Source organism: Crinia signifera, chromosome 7, assembly GCF_055691185.1.
Source record: "Crinia signifera chromosome 7, ASM5569118v1, whole genome shotgun sequence".
NCBI lineage: Eukaryota > Metazoa > Chordata > Amphibia > Anura > Myobatrachidae > Crinia > Crinia signifera.
The window spans coordinates 106135513-106150807 of NC_139223.1; the positions used below are offsets into that span (position 1 = coordinate 106135513).

A 15295-nucleotide genomic window follows, 5' to 3' on the forward strand; every position below is an offset into this window, starting at 1 on the left:
GATACAGCCACTTTTTTGCCCTCTTCTACTTCTATCACCAGGTAAGCTAATAAAAAAGTTTCCTAACTGTTTTGGCTTACTGAAAAAAATCATGTTTTGGTAATGTAAAAAGACCTACAGGACATGATATTAGCAGGGGATCTTAAATGAAACTATTAAAGAGGCTCAACACTGTTTAGCTGCCAAAAGCAGTTGGAATTGGGCCTAAACAGTGTGGTAAGTCTTTAGGTGATGGCTATTGTGTCTGTTTGACCTCTTCCAAATGTCTGTACTGGCAATAAAAAGAAAAAGTTTCCAATTTAATAGCTAGAGAATAAAAACAATTTGCCAGTAATGTGAAAAAATCTACAGCACCTGGTGTTCCCATGTGGTCTCCCACCCAAGTACTAACCAGGCCCAACATTGCTTAGCTTCCAAGACCAGACGAGATTGGGCCTATCCAATGTGGTATGGCTGTAGGTGAGATACATGCACTTTTTTGCCCTCTTCTACTTCTATCACCAGGTAAGCTAATACAAAAGTTTCGTAACTGTTTTTGCTTACTGAAAAAAATCATGTTTTGGCAATGTAAAAAGACCTACAGGACATGATATTAGCAGGGGATCTTAAATTAAACTACTAAAGAGGCTCAACACTGTTTAGCTGCCAAAAGCAGTTGGAATTGGGCCTAAACAGTGTGGTAAGTCTTTAGGTGATGGCTATTGTGTCTGTTTGACCTCTTTCAAATGTCTGTGCTGGCAATAAAAAGAAAAAGTTTCCAATTTAAATAGCTAGAGAATAAAAACAATTTGCCAGTAATGTGAAAAAACCTACAGCACCTGGTGTTCCCATGTGGTCTCCCACCCAAGTACTAACCAGGCCCAACACTGCTTAGCTTCCAAGATCAGAAGAGATTGGGCCTATCCAATGTGGTATGGCTCTAGGTGAGATACATGCACTTTTTTGCCCTCTTCTACTTCTATCACCAGGTAAGCTAATACAAAAGTTTCGTAACTGTTTTTGCTTACTGAAAAAAATCATGTTTTGGCAATGTAAAAAGACCTACAGGACATGATATTAGCAGGGGATCTTAAATTAAACTACTAAAGAGGCTCAACACTGTTTAGCTGCCAAAAGCAGTTGGAATTGGGCCTAAACAGTGTGGTAAGTCTTTAGGTGATGGCTATTGTGTCTGTTTGACCTCTTCCAAATGTCTGTGCTGGCAATAAAAAGAAAAAGTTTCCAATTTAAATAGCTAGAGAATAAAAACAATTTGCCAGTAATGTGAAAAAACCTGCAGCACCTTGTGTTCCCATGTGGTCTCCCACCCAAGTACTAACCAGGCCCAACACTGCTTAGCTTCCAAGATCAGACGAGATTGGGCCTATCCAACGTGGTATGGCTGTAGGTGAGATACATGCACTTTTTTGCCCTCTTCTACTTCTATCACCAGGTAAGCTAATAAAAAAGCTTCCTAACTGTTTTTGCTTACTGAAAAAAATCATGTGTTGGTAATGTAAAAAGACCTACAGGACATGATATTAGCAGGGGATCTTAAATTAAACTACTAAAGAGGCTTAACACTGTTTAGCTGCCAAAAGCAGTTGGAATTGGGCCTAAACAGTGTGGTAAGTCTTTAGGTGATGGCTATTGTGTTAGGTTTGACCTCTTACAAATGTCTCTACAAGAAATAAAAAGAAAAAGTTTCCAATTTAAATAGCTAGAGAATAAAAACAATTTGCCAGTAATGTGAAAAAACCTACAGCACCTGGTGTTCCCATGTGGTCTCCCACCCAAGTACTTACCAGGCCCAACACTGCTTAGCGTCCAAGATCAGACGAGATTCGGCCTATCCAAAGTGGTATGGCTGTAGGTGAGATACAGGCACTTTTTTGCCCTCTTCTACTTCTATCACCATGTTAGCTAATAAAAAAGTTTCCTAACTGTTTTGGCTTACTGAAAAAAATCATGTTTTGGTAATGTAAAAAGACCTACAGGACATGATATTAGCACAGGATCTTAAATGAAACTACTAAAGAGGCTCAACACTGTTTAGCTGCCAAAAGCAGTTGGAATTGGGCCTAAACAGTGTGGTAAGTCTTTAGGTGATGGCTATTGTGTCTGTTTGATCTCTTCCAAATGTCTGTACTGGCAATAAAAAGAAAAAGTTTCCAATTTAAATAGCTAGAGAATAAAAACAATTTGCCAGTAATGTGAAAAAACCTACAGCACCTGGTGTTCACATGTGGTCTTCCACCCAAGTACTAACCAGGCCCAACACTGCTTACCTTAAAGATCAGACGAGATTGGGCCTATCCAATGTGGTATGGCTGGAGGTGAGATAGAGGCACTTTTTTGCCCTATTCTACTTCTATCACCAGGTAAGCTAATAAAAAAGTTTCCTAACTGTTTTGGCTTACTGAAAAAAATCATGTTTTGGTAATGTAAAAAGACCTACAGGACATGATATTAGCAGGGGATCTTAAATGAAACTATTAAAGAGGCTCAACACTGTTTAGCTGCCAAAAGCAGTTGGAATTGGGCCTAAACAGTGTGGTAAGTCTTTAGGTGATGGCTATTGTGTCTGTTTGACCTCTTCCAAATGTCTGTACTGGCAATAAAAAGAAAAAGTTTCCAATTTAATAGCTAGAGAATAAAAACAATTTGCCAGTAATGTGAAAAAACCTGCAGCACCTGGTGTTCCCATGTGGTCTCCCACCCAAGTACTAACCAGGCCCAACACTGCTTAGCTTCCAAGATCAGACGAGATTGGGCCTATCCAATGTGGTATGGCTGTAGGTGAGATACATGCACTTTTTTGCCCTCTTCTACTTCTATCACCATGTAAGCTAATAAAAAAGTTTCCTAACTGTTTTGGCCTACTGAAAAAAATCATTTGTTGGTAATGTAAAAAGACCTACAGGACATGATATTAGCAGGGGATCTTAAATGAAACTACTGAAGAGGCTCATACACTGTTTAGCTGCCAAAAGCAGTTGGAATTGGGCCTAAACAGTGTGGTAAGTCTTTAGGTGATGGCTATTGTGTCTGTTTGACCTCTTCCAAATGTCTGTACTGGCAATAAAAAGAAAAAGTTTCCAATTTAAATAGATAGAGAATAAAAACAATTTGCCAGTAATGTGAAAAAACCTACAGCACCTGGTGTTCCCATGTGGTCTCCCACCCAAGTACTAACCAGGCACAACACTGCTTAGCTTCCAAGATCAGACAAGATTGGGCCTATACAATGTGGTATGGCTGTAGGTGAGATACATGCACTTTTTTGCCCTCTTCTACTTCTATCACCAGGTAAGCTAATAAAAAAGCTTCCTAACTGTTTTGGCTTAATGAAAAAAATCATGTTTTGGTAATGTAAAAAGACCTACAGGACATGATATTAGCAGGGGATCTTAAATGAAACTACTAAAAAGGCTCATACACTGTTTAGCTGCCAAAAGCAGTTGGAATTTGGCCTAAACAGTGTGGTAAGTCTTTAGGTGATGGCTATTGTGTCTGTTTGACCTCTTCCAAATGTCTGTACTGGCAATAAAAAGAAAAAGTTTCCAATTTAAATAGCTAGAGAATAAAAACAATTTGCCAGTAATGTGAAAAAACCTACAGCACCAGGTGTTCCCATGTGGTCTCCCACCCAAGTACTAACCAGGCCCAACACTGCTTAGCTTCCAAGATCAGACGACATTGGGCCTATCCAACATGGTATGGATGTAGGTGACATACAGGCACTTTTTTGCCCTCTTCTACTTCTATCACCAGGTAAGCTAATAAAAAAGTTTCCTAACTGTATTGGCTTACTGAAAAAAATCATGTGTTGGTAATGTAAAAAGACCTACAGGACATGATATTAGCAGGGGGTCTTAAATTAAACTACTAAAGAGGCTCAACACTGTTTAGCTGCCAAAATCAGTTGGAATTGGGCCTAAACAGTGTAGTAAGTCTTTAGGTGATGGCTATTGTGTCTGTTTGACCTCTTCCAAAGGTCTGTACTGGCAATAAAAAGAAAAAGTTTCCAATTAAAATAGCTAGAGAATAAAAACAACTTGCCAGTAATGTGAAAAAACCTACAGCATTTGGTGTTCCCATGTGGTCTCCCAACCAAGGACTAACCAGGTCCAACACTGCGTAGCTTCTAAGATCAGACAAGCTTGGGCCTATCCAATGTGGTATGGCTGTAGGTAAGATACAGGCACTTTTTTGCCCTCTTCTACTTCTATCACCAGGTAAGCTAATAAAAAAGTTTCCTAACTGTATTGGCTTACTGAAAAAAATCATGTGTCGGTAATGTAAAAAGACCTACAGGACATGATATTAGCAGGGGATCTTAAATTAAACTACTAAAGAGGCTCAACACTGTTTAGCTGCCAAAATCAGTTGGAATTGGGCCTAAACAGTGTGGTAAGTCTTTAGGTGATGGCTATTGTGTCTGTTTGACCTCTTCCAAAGGTCTGTTCTGGCAATAAAAAGAAAAAGTTTCCAATTAAAATAGCTAGATAATAAAAACAACTTGCCAGTAATGTGAAAAAACCTACAGCATCTGGTGTTCCCATGTGGTCTCCCAACCAAGGACTAACCAGGTCCAACACTGCGTAGCTTCCAAGATCAGACGAGATTGGGCCTATCCAACGTGGTATGGCTGTAGGTGAGATACAGGAACTTTTTTGCCCTCTTCTACTTCTATCACCAGGTGAGCTAATAAAAAAGTTTCCTAACTGTATTGGCTTACTGAAAAAAATCATGTGTTGGTAATGTAAAAAGACCTACAGGACATGATATTAGCAGGGGGTCTTAAATTAAACTACTAAAGAGGCTCAACACTGTTTAGCTGCCAAAAGCATTTGGAATTGGGCCTAAACAGTGTGGTAAGTCTTTAGGTGATGGCTATTGTGTCTGTTTGACCTCTTCAAATGTCTGTAATGGCAATAAAAAGAAGAAGTTTCCAATTTAAATAGCTAGAGAATAAAAACAATTTGCCAGTAATGTGAAAAAACCTACAGCACCTGGTGTTCCCATGTGGTCTCCCACCAAAGTACTTACCAGGCCCAACACTGCTTAGCTTCCAAGATCAGATGACATTAGGCCTATCCAATGTGGTATGGCTGTAGGTGAGATGTAGGCACTTTTTTGCCCTCTTCTACTTCTATCACCAGGTAAGCTAATAAAAAAGTTTCCTAACTGTATTGGCTTACTGAAAAAAATCATGTTTTGGTAATGTAAAAAGAGCTACAGGACATGATATTAGCAGAGGGTCTTAAATTAAACTACTAAAGAGGTTCAACACTGTTTAGCTGCCAAAAGCAGTTGGAATTGGGCCTAAACAGTGTGGTAAGTCTTTAGGTGATGGCTATTGTGTCTGTTTGACCTCTTCCAAATGTCTGTGCTGGCAATAAAAAGAAAAAGTTTCCAATTTAAATAGCTAGAGAATGAAAACAATTTGCCAGTAATGTGAAAAAACCTACAGCACCTGGTGTTCCCATGTGGTCTCCCACCCAAGTACTAACCAGGCCCAACACTGCTTAGCTTCCAAGATCAGATGAGATTGGGCCTATCCAATGTGGTATGGCTGTAGGTGAGATACATGCACTTTTTTGCCCTCTTCTACTTCTATCACCAGGTAAGCTAATAAAAAAGCTTCCTAACTGTTTTTGCTTACTGATAAAAATCATGTGTTGGTAATGTAAAAAGACCTACAGGACATGATATTAGCAGGGGATCTTAAATTAAACTACTAAAGAGGCTTAACACTGTTTAGCTGCCAAAAGCAGTTGGAATTGGGCCTAAACAGTGTGGTAAGTCTTTAGGTGATGGCTATTGTGTCAGGTTTGACCTCTTACAAATGTCTCTACAAGAAATAAAAAGAAAAAGTTTCCAATATAAATAGCTAGAGAATAAAAACAATTTGCCAGTAATGTGAAAAAACCTACAGCACCTGGTGTTCCCATGTGGTCTCCCACCCAAGTACAAACCAGGCCCAACACTGCTTAGCTTCCAAGATCAGACGAGATTGGGCCTATCCAATTTGGTATGGCTGTAGGTGAGATACAGGCACTTTTTTGCCCTCTTCTACTTCTATCACCAGGTAATCTAATAAAAAAGTTTCCTAACTGTTTTGGCTTACTGAAAAAAAATCATGTTTTGGTAATGTAAAAAGACCTACAGGACATGATATTAGCAGGGGATCTTCAATGAAACTACTAAAGAGGCTCAACACTGTTTAGCTGCCAAAAGCAGTTGGAATTGGGCCTAAACAGTGTGGTAAGTCTTTAGGTGATGGCTATTGTGTCTGTTTGACCTCTTCCAAATGTCTGTACTGGCAATAAAAAGAAAAAGTTTCCAATTTAAATAGCTAGAGAATAAAAACAATTTGCCAGTGGGGGGGCGTGGCTTGGCGGCTATCGGGAGCAGAACGGTCCCTGCAGAGCTCTCCCTATTGTCAGCCACTTTTCACCCCTATAGACTCCCTGCTGCCAAAAAATCTGCCCAGAGTGTGACCCTGGTCCTGGTTTTACCGGACACCACAGAGGGAGTAGTTGCTGCGGAGCCGGGAGGGACCCCCTGTCCCTCTGCGGGTTGTGGCCTACTCGCTCCCTTGAAGCCGGGACCTCAATTTCCTGCCGCAGACCGGAGCTCTGGATCGGGGACCGGCGACGAGAGCGCCTGCTGTCTACGCTCCCTGGCTTCTTTAGCTGTAATCGCCTGAAGTGGGGAGACGCCGGGTGAGCTTGAGCTGCCACCCGCCCGGCTGAAGAGGACAGCTGACACCTGCTGGCGCTGAATCTGCGAGACGCCGGTAAGACATCCGGCCGGGACCCGCTAACTGCCTCGCACTCTGTGATCGGGGGTGAGTGGTGGAGCTGCCCCCGGTCCCTTTCTCGTGCTACACCTCCCACACCAGCCCCGGCTTGAAGGTACTGCACACACTGTGCAAGACGCCTGACATCCACTGAGGCGGCCATTTTATTTTATTATCCTCCCCACGCAGCAGCACATAACAGCCCACAAGATCTCTTCCCCACTGGGTCACCCAGCAGTTTGGATTGTGTCCCACTCCATATCCCAATACTGACGCCCCCCCCCCAACACTACATCCCCCACCTATAATAAACTGCACCCCTAACAAGAGGCAAGTCGGGAGATACAGTACTGCCATTTCCCATCGGCTCAGTTATATTTCTGACACTGGAGCCCCCTCTTGTGGAACACTTTGCAGCTTGCGCCCCATATCGCCTCAGCTTACATACCAGACATGCTGATGTAAAATCCCTGGAGCAAGCAAAAGCTCGCTACACACCCAGAGTATTCTCCATCACTCTGATCGCCTGGCAACTCATTGTGGGCTGGAATACGGCTATAAACCCTACTATAAACACTGACACCACCCAGACTGAGCCTGATCCTTAGAACGCCCGGGGCTGTGGGAACACAGAACCCGATGATGGCTCTCACTGCTTGCTGATGCTGACCTAGCCACCTTATAAGGGGAAAGTGCCAGTGGTAGCCTCGCCAACAGAACACACGCCACCTCATCAGGGCTCCCTTGCTACCCTTCTATACTGTTATATGATATTTATCCCATGGTGAAAGGCAGGAAAGGCTCTCAAATGGAAGGGCGAAAATCTCAGAAGGTAGTTACTACACATCACATGGACACACCCACGCCCTCTCCTATGCGGCAGTTTCTGTTACCCCAGGGACCTGCCCCCACAGAGGATACCTTGATCCCTTCCACACCTAGCCTATCACAGTTTGCGGACACTACACCCTCGGGCTCACGATCCCTGGATTCGACGCCCCCATTGGAGTCGGGAAGTATAACACAAGTCCTGCAGGTCCTGAGCACCATGCCAACAAAACGAGATTTTGATCAGTTGGAACAAAGGATTCGTGAAACTGTCCGTTCTGAAATTGCCTCGATTCAGGCGGAGGTCTCCCAGATTGGCACTCGACTATCTTCTTTAGAGGAATTTACCTCGGACTCCGCAGCCGCTCATAACACTCTCCGAGCAGCAGTCCTTCGACAGGCAGTGGACTTCCAACAACTTCAGGAGCGTCTTGACGACCTGGATAACAGGGGACGCCGTAACAATTTACGGATCAGGGGGATTCCCGAGGACATTCCACCACAAGGCCTTATAGAGTACCTCACCAGGGCTTTCAATGACCTCCTCGGACAAGACCCTGGTACTCCAATTGAATTCGACAGAGCTCATCGTGCGTTGAAACCCAGAGGGGCCCCTGCTGATGGCCCAAGAGATGTGATCTGCCGCATGCATTATTTCACCCAGAAAGAGGATATCCTCCGTAAGACTCGCCAGAGTGAATCCATTGATCGAGGTGACCACTATATCCAGATTTACCAAGACCTGTCTTGGTCAACTCTTCAAAAGCGCAGGGCACTTCGACCATTGACTGCCGAACTCCGCAAGCTGGGATTAAAATATAGATGGGGCTTCCCTTTTAGTCTACAAGTTAACCACAATGGCAAACAACATACCTTTAAAGACTTGGAAGACTTAGCGCCCTTCTCCTTGGCTCTGAACATCCCGCCAGTTGCCCTCCCGGACTGGCAGGAACCCTTACTACGCTCCATTCCACCAGAACTCTCACATCCTAATAATGACTGGCAGATGGTGCAGCGAAATCCTAAGCCACCGCTGGAGCAACGGCTGACCAGAGCCTCTACCCTAAACTGATGGATCCACATCGGCCCTTCCTTGGGGCCCTAGTGAAGGATGTTAGAGGGTCTTCTCCCATGCCTCGAGTTTTTGAAACTGATGGTTGGTCCTTCACCCAAAGATATACTTATGTAGCTAAAAATGTTTGAGCTATAAATATCCACTTTGGAGATGGACCTTATATCATCCGTTGGTGAGTTGTTGTGCACTACGGGAAGTATTTTATATATGTTCTTTTTGATCTACAGTTCTAGGTTTTATTAGGTTGTTTGAGGTAGCTGTTGGCACTGACCCCCAGTGTCCCCCTCGCCGCCATGTTTTACTTGGTCTCGGACATGCTCCTCATGACCGGGCTCCCAAGTGGCGGCAGTGTACCGATTGCTAATTTCTTACTGTTACACTTTAGTATGTTTTGCATGTTACTTTCTTTGAATCTGACTCTTCATGTATGTTATGAAGTTCTTACTTCATCATCCCCCTCCTCTTTCCCCTGCACCTCCCCTATTGTGACTCCACACCGAAGTGCGGTTGATGCCCTCCTCCAGAGCTCATTCACAGCCCTTTTTAGAACAGATGATGGCGGTTAATACAAGACCTGCTACCATTAAATTGGTCTCCTTTAATGTTAAGGGTCTGAATCTACCAGAAAAAAGGTCTAGAGTCCTCAGAGACTTATATGCATTCAAAGCGGACGTTGCATTCCTACAGGAGACCCATTTCAGGTCTGATGCTGCCCCTACCATTACGGACCGTAATTTCCCGACTGCGTTTTACAATAACAATACTAAAAGCAAATCCCTAGGGGTGGCAATTCTTCTTTCTAGACGACTCCCATTCAAGGATGTGACTTCAGTAGCTCTGGAGGAGGGTAGAATCCTTTTGGTTAAGTGCAAACTGTTTGACCAGACATATACATTTGCTAATCTTTATGTACCAAACCAGACACAGCCTGCCTTTCTCTCCGTAGCTCTAGACCGGATTGCCTCGCTGGTCGAGGGCATCCTGGTAGTGGGGGGAGATCTGAACTGGTCACTTCAACCAGAGATAGATATCTCGAGCTCTTCAGGTAGATCCTCCACCGCATTACATCGTAAGGTCAGAAGGACCCTTCATGACCACCAGTTGGTTGATACGTGGCGGCTCCAACACCCAGTAGATAGAGACTACACTTTTTATTCCAGACCACATAATATGTACTCCAGACTAGACAACTTTTTGCTCCCACACAGATTTCTGCATATGATTCAGGCCACAGACATAGGTCTGACTACCTGGTCGGACCACGCCCCCGTTTTTATGACCCTAGAGACATCTTGTGTCAATCTTAAACAATGTGCCTGGCGCTTAAATGAGCAACTCCTTACTGACCCCAGGTGCAAATCTCAATTAGCTACAGAGATTACTGAATACTTCTCTATTAATGAGACACCAGAGATATCTGGCATTACGGTATGGGAGGCACACAAATGCGTGATCCGTGGCAAACTAATCCAGTTGGGTACAATGTTGAAAAGGGAGAAGCAAGGCAAAAAATTGGCATTGCTCCAGCAGCTGCGAGCTCTGGAGACAACGCACAAGGCAACCCCCTCCCCCCAAATCCTATCAGAACTCACCGAAGTGAGGACGTCTCTTAACGCTCTGCTTTTTGAAGACGTTAAGAAAGACTATAAACTATGTAGAAATCGTTTCTACCAGTGGGGAAACAAGCCAGGCAGACTTTTAGCAAGAGCACTGAGGTCTCAGAGAGCCACATTATATATTGACACAGTGAGGGACTCAAAGGGGATGCGACATACTCTTACACGAGATATAGCTGGAGCGTTTCACTCCTACTACACCAAGCTATATAACCTACACAACACCGGGACGCTGCCCTCCTCACATGACCTTGTAGAGCAATACCTCTGCAACGCTGGTCTTCCTCGGTTGTCGGAGGAGGATGGCACCCAACTGGAGTCTCCCTTCTCCCTCCCAGAGCTAGAGGCAGCATTAAAGGGCACCCCGTCCGGGAAAAGTCCGGGCCCTGACGGCTTTACTGCCTCATACTACAAAATGTTTAGTGACACACTCCTACCCAAGATGCTTACAGCCTTTAATGGAGTGACAGCAGATCGGGGATTTACGCCCCAATCCCTAGAAGCTCATATAACTGTCATACCCAAAGAGAATAAAGATCCGAGTCAATGTGCAAGCTACCGCCCAATTTCCCTCTTAAACGTGGACATTAAGCTGTACGCAAAAATAATAGCCAACAGACTTAAGTTACTGCTACCCACCCTAATACACTCGGATCAGGTGGGTTTCGTACCCGGGAGGGAGGCTCGTGACAACACAACAAAGGTCATCGATCTGATACACCTAGCCTCTTCAAAGAATGTCCCTGTGGTTATGCTGTCCACAGATGCCGAGAAGGCATTCGATAGGGTTAGTTGGATGTTCATGGAGGGGGTATTACGACATATAGGCTTAGGCCCCGTTTGCTTACATCGGATCCTGGCACTTTATAGATTTCCCACGGCCCGGATTAGAATTAATGGGGCTCTCTCAGAACCAGTTCAGATCAGCAATGGAACTAGACAGGGCTGCCCCCTCTCTCCTCTTATATTCATATTGTGTATGGAAGCTCTGGCCTGTTCCATTAGATTAAACCCAAACATCACTGGCCTAAAAGTGGGGGAGGCTGACTATAAGCTTGCTCTGTTTGCAGACGATTTATTGGCTGTACTGTCTAACCCTACTATTTCCATACCCAACCTCATGATGGAATTTCAGAAATTTGGCTCTCTCTCAAACTTTAAGATAAATATGTCCAAATCCGTAGCTTTGAACGTGTCCACTCCACCCCACTGCCTGGAGGGCCTCAAACAGTCCTTTCCATTTGCTTGGCAACCCACTAGCCTCAAATACCTTGGCATCACGCTATTCTCCGATCTATCCCTTCTCTTTGAAAATTTTAAAAGCCTACTACTCACAATCCGTACTGAATTTAGAAGCTGGGGGAATAAACGCCTCTCATGGCTAGGTAGAATTAGCGTAATCAAAATGAATGTACTCCCCAAGGTCCTATACCTTCTACAAACATTACCTATCCAGGTCCCAAAAACATGGTTCCGTGACCTACATAATGCGGTCAGATCCTTTGTTTGGGGTAATAAGAGACCACGATTCCAACACGCAATACTCTTTAGAAGGAAACACATGGGTGGACTTCAACTACCAAACTTCTCAGTTTATTATGACGCTATTATATTAGGTAGGGTGTTGGAGTGGTCGCGAGCAACTGACATTAAGCAATGGGTTCACCTGGAAAATGAATCCCTACCCACATCTATTGAACACTACCCTTGGCAACCTAAGGTCCGGGTCATCTCACACCCTACAATAGGCCCCACCATGACCTGTTGGAATAAACTAAGGAAACTTTCCTGCGTATCTTCCCAGCTCTCCCCGCTTACTCCATTGTTTGATAATCCTGAGTTCCCCCTAGGAGTTGCCAGCCCCGCATTTGATGCATGGAAAAACCACGGGATTAAGAGGGTGGGCCAGCTGATGGATGGGGGAAGAGTGATGCCTTTCCCTGCTATACAAGACAAATGGGGGTTGCCCTCATCCGAGATTTGGAGATATTTGCAATTAAAACACTATGCGCAGGGTAAGGAGGTGCGCATGGCTGCCAATAGAGCTCAGACCCATTTTGAATATATGTGCCTCTCATCATCTCGCCTGGCGCATTTCCTCTCAAGAGTTTATGGTCTTCTAATTGAGCACAAATATACTGCCCTACCTAAATATGCCTCCGCCTGGGGTAGAGACCTCCACATTGACTTAACAGAAGAGACCTGGACAAAAATATTCCAGGCTACATTTGCCAGCTCTACCAGCTATTCAGTGATCGAAACTCAGTTTAAAGTGCTCTCACGCTGGTATAGATGCCCACTTACAATAGCAAAGATGATCCCCGGAGTACCGGACACATGCTGGAGATGTAATGAAGAGATAGGCTCCCCTCTACACATATGGTGGGAATGCAAACTACTCCGCCCCTTCTGGGATCAAGTACTGTCCATTGCTAAGTCCATAGTTGGTAACGAAATCCCTACTACTCCCTCGTTCTGGCTACTTAATATGTACCCCGGATCAATTCGGACCTATAAAAAATCCTTACTGAAATTTCTTAATAGTGCCGCCAAAGCAGTCATACCAGTACGCTGGCGAACAACCCCCCCCCCCCACGATAAAAGAATGGTTTGCTCGTATAGACATGTATATGTCAATGGAGGACCTGAGGGTGCCGCCTGAGCGGACGCAGGAGTTTACAGCTACGTGGTATCCGTGGTTGGAGTTTAAGTCCTCACGATTGTGTTTTGCCAATGTAAAAAGACCTACAGGACATGATATTAGCAGGGGATCTTAAATTAAACTACTAAAGAGGCTCAACACTGTTTAGCTGCCAAAAGCAGATGGAATTGGGCCTAAACAGTGTGGTAAGTCTTTATGTGATGGCTATTGTGTCTGTTTGACCTCTTCCAAATGTCTGTGCTGGCAATAAAAAGAAAAAGTTTCCAATTTAAATAGCTAGAGAATAAAAACAATTTGCCAGTAATGTGAAAAAACCTACAGCACCTGGTGTTCCCATGTGGTCTCCCACCCAAGTACTAACCAGGCCCAACATTGCTTAGCTTCCAAGATCAGATGAGATTGGGCCTATCCAATGTGGTATGGCTGTAGGTGAGATACATGCACTTTTTTGCCCTCTTCTACTTCTATCACCAGGTAAGCTAATAAAAAAGCTTCCTAACTGTTTTTGCTTACTGAAAAAAATCATGTGTTGGTAATGTAAAAAGACCTACAGGACATGATATCAGCAGGGGATCTTAAATGAAACTACTAAAGAGGCTCAACACTGTTTATCTGCCAAAAGTAGTTGGAATTGGGCCTAAACAGTGTGGTAAGTCTTTAGGTGATGGCTATTGTGTCTGTTTGACCTCTTCCAAATGTCTTTGCTGGCAATAAAAAGAAAAAGTTTCCAATTTAAATAGCTAGAGAATAAAAACAATTTGCCAGTAATGTGAAAAAACCTACAGCACCTGGTGTTCCCATGTGGTCTCCCACCCAAGTACTAACCAGGCCCAACACTGCTTAGCTTCCAAGATCAGACGAGATTGGGCCTATCCATTGTGGTATGGCTGTAGGTGAGATACATGCACTTTTTTGCCCTCTTCTACTTCTATCACCAGGTAAGCTAATAAAAAAGTTTCCTAACTGTTTTTGCTTACTGAAAAAAATCATGTGTTGATAATGTAAAAAGACCTACAGGACATGATATTAGCAGGGGATCTTAAATTAAACTACTAAAGAGGCTCAACACTGTTTAGCTGCCAAAAGCAGTTGGAATTGGGCCTAAACAGTGTGGTAAGTCTTTAGGTGATGGCTATTGTGTCTGTTTGACCGCTTCCAAATGTCTGTACTGGCAATAAAAAGAAAAAGTTTCCAATTTAAATAGCTAGAGAATAAAAACAATTTGCCAGTAATGTGAAAAAACCTACAGCACCTGGTGTTCCCATGTGGTCTCCCACCCAAGTACTAGCCAGGCTCAACACTGCTTAGCTTCCAAAATCAGACAAGATTGGGCTTATCCAATGTGGTATGGCTGTAGGTGAGACACAGGCACTTTTTTTGCCCTCTTCTACTTCTATCACCAGGTAAGCTAATAAAAAGAATTCCTAACTGTATTGGCTTACTGAAAAAAATCATGTGTTGGTAATGTAAAAAGACCTACAGGACATGATATTAGCAGGGGGTCTTAAATTAAACTACTAAAGAGGCTCAACACTGTTTAGCTGCCAAAAGCAGTTGGAATTGGGCCTAAACAGTGTGGTAAGTCTTTAGGTGATGGCTATTGTGTCTGTTTGACCTCTTAAAAAATGTCTGTACTGGCAATAAAAAGAAAAAGTTTCCAATTTAAATAGCTAGAGAATAAAAACAATTTGCCAGTAATGTGAAAACACCTACAGCACCTGGTGTTCCCATGTGGTCTCCCACCCAAGTACTAACCAGGCCCAACACTGCTTAGCTTCCAAGATCAGATGAGATTGGGCCTATCCAATGTGGTATGGCTGTAGGTGAGATACAGGAACTTTTTTGACCTCTTCTACTTCTATCACCAGGTAAGCTAATAAAAAAGTTTCCTAACTGTATTGGCTTACTGAAAAAAATCATGTGTTGGTAATGTAAAAAGACCTACAGGACATGATATTAGCAGGGGATCTTAAATGAAACTACTAAAGAGGCTCAACACTGTTTAGCTGCCAAAAGCAGTTGGAATTGGGCCTAAACAGTGTGGTAAGTCTTTAGGTGATGGCTTTTATGTCTGTTTGACCTCTTCCAAATGTCTGTAATGGCAATAAAAAGAAAAAGTTTCCAATTTAAATAGCTAGAAAATAAAAACAATTTGCCAGTAATGTGAAAAAACCTACAGCACCTGGTGTTCCCATGTGGTCTCCCACCCAAGTACTAACCAGGCCCAACACTGCTTAGCTTCCAAGATCAGACGAGATTGGGCCTATCCAATGTGGTAAGGCTGTAGGCAAGATTCATGCACTTTTTTGCCCTCTTCTAATTCTATC

General features: G+C 43.6%; 9 non-coding genes and 8 pseudogenes across 9 annotated transcripts; all 17 read right to left on the reverse strand.

The window, feature by feature from the left end:
* Positions 1-342: 342 nt before the first annotated feature.
* On the reverse strand, positions 343-461 carry LOC146023777 (5S ribosomal RNA). Its single transcript, XR_014453183.1, has one exon. It is a non-coding gene; the product is annotated as a 5S ribosomal RNA (ribosomal RNA).
* A 345-nt stretch (positions 462-806) lies between these two features.
* LOC146023977 (5S ribosomal RNA) lies at positions 807-925 on the reverse strand. Its single transcript, XR_014453377.1, has one exon. It is a non-coding gene; the product is annotated as a 5S ribosomal RNA (ribosomal RNA).
* A 345-nt stretch (positions 926-1270) lies between these two features.
* LOC146024948 (5S ribosomal RNA) lies at positions 1271-1389 on the reverse strand (annotated as a pseudogene).
* Positions 1390-1735: 346 nt separating this feature from the next.
* Positions 1736-1854, reverse strand: LOC146024937 (5S ribosomal RNA; annotated as a pseudogene).
* A 345-nt stretch (positions 1855-2199) lies between these two features.
* Positions 2200-2317, reverse strand: LOC146025335 (5S ribosomal RNA; annotated as a pseudogene).
* Positions 2318-2661: 344 nt separating this feature from the next.
* On the reverse strand, positions 2662-2780 carry LOC146023645 (5S ribosomal RNA). The gene has a single exon (XR_014453055.1). It is a non-coding gene; the product is annotated as a 5S ribosomal RNA (ribosomal RNA).
* A 346-nt stretch (positions 2781-3126) lies between these two features.
* Positions 3127-3245, reverse strand: LOC146024890 (5S ribosomal RNA; annotated as a pseudogene).
* A 346-nt stretch (positions 3246-3591) lies between these two features.
* LOC146025116 (5S ribosomal RNA) lies at positions 3592-3710 on the reverse strand (annotated as a pseudogene).
* Positions 3711-4519: 809 nt separating this feature from the next.
* LOC146025177 (5S ribosomal RNA) lies at positions 4520-4638 on the reverse strand (annotated as a pseudogene).
* A 344-nt stretch (positions 4639-4982) lies between these two features.
* Positions 4983-5101, reverse strand: LOC146024904 (5S ribosomal RNA; annotated as a pseudogene).
* A 345-nt stretch (positions 5102-5446) lies between these two features.
* Positions 5447-5565, reverse strand: LOC146021478 (5S ribosomal RNA). Its single transcript, XR_014450964.1, has one exon. It is a non-coding gene; the product is annotated as a 5S ribosomal RNA (ribosomal RNA).
* Positions 5566-5911: 346 nt separating this feature from the next.
* Positions 5912-6030, reverse strand: LOC146024354 (5S ribosomal RNA). Its single transcript, XR_014453738.1, has one exon. It is a non-coding gene; the product is annotated as a 5S ribosomal RNA (ribosomal RNA).
* A 7250-nt stretch (positions 6031-13280) lies between these two features.
* LOC146025509 (5S ribosomal RNA) lies at positions 13281-13399 on the reverse strand. Its single transcript, XR_014454171.1, has one exon. It is a non-coding gene; the product is annotated as a 5S ribosomal RNA (ribosomal RNA).
* Positions 13400-13744: 345 nt separating this feature from the next.
* On the reverse strand, positions 13745-13863 carry LOC146023064 (5S ribosomal RNA). The gene has a single exon (XR_014452494.1). It is a non-coding gene; the product is annotated as a 5S ribosomal RNA (ribosomal RNA).
* Positions 13864-14208: 345 nt separating this feature from the next.
* LOC146024999 (5S ribosomal RNA) lies at positions 14209-14327 on the reverse strand (annotated as a pseudogene).
* Positions 14328-14674: 347 nt separating this feature from the next.
* LOC146022507 (5S ribosomal RNA) lies at positions 14675-14793 on the reverse strand. Its single transcript, XR_014451960.1, has one exon. It is a non-coding gene; the product is annotated as a 5S ribosomal RNA (ribosomal RNA).
* A 345-nt stretch (positions 14794-15138) lies between these two features.
* LOC146023803 (5S ribosomal RNA) lies at positions 15139-15257 on the reverse strand. The gene has a single exon (XR_014453207.1). It is a non-coding gene; the product is annotated as a 5S ribosomal RNA (ribosomal RNA).
* Positions 15258-15295: the final 38 nt, after the last annotated feature.